We start from the raw sequence: 258 nt of genomic DNA, 5'->3' as shown, positions 1-258 counted from the left end.
TTCTCGTCCGCGGATATGACCCAAGGTTTAAAAAATGTAGAAGACGAAACGCAATTAATTCTGTTCACGCTTTATATAGTTAATTGCTGATTTTAGAATGATAATTAAGATGATGAAAGATATAAAAATTACACTTGCCAATACTTGATAAAACTCTTGGGTTAATTGATTACATATAAAGAAATTTTTTCGTCTTAATAATTAAAACTCGTGTTTTTGATTCATTCCATTCGATTTTTTTTTTCATTACGAAAGTTC

This window comes from Penaeus monodon, chromosome 33 (assembly GCF_015228065.2).
Source record: "Penaeus monodon isolate SGIC_2016 chromosome 33, NSTDA_Pmon_1, whole genome shotgun sequence".
NCBI classification, from domain to species: Eukaryota; Metazoa; Arthropoda; class Malacostraca; order Decapoda; family Penaeidae; genus Penaeus; species Penaeus monodon.
Note: the sequence above shows the minus strand (reverse complement) of the source record.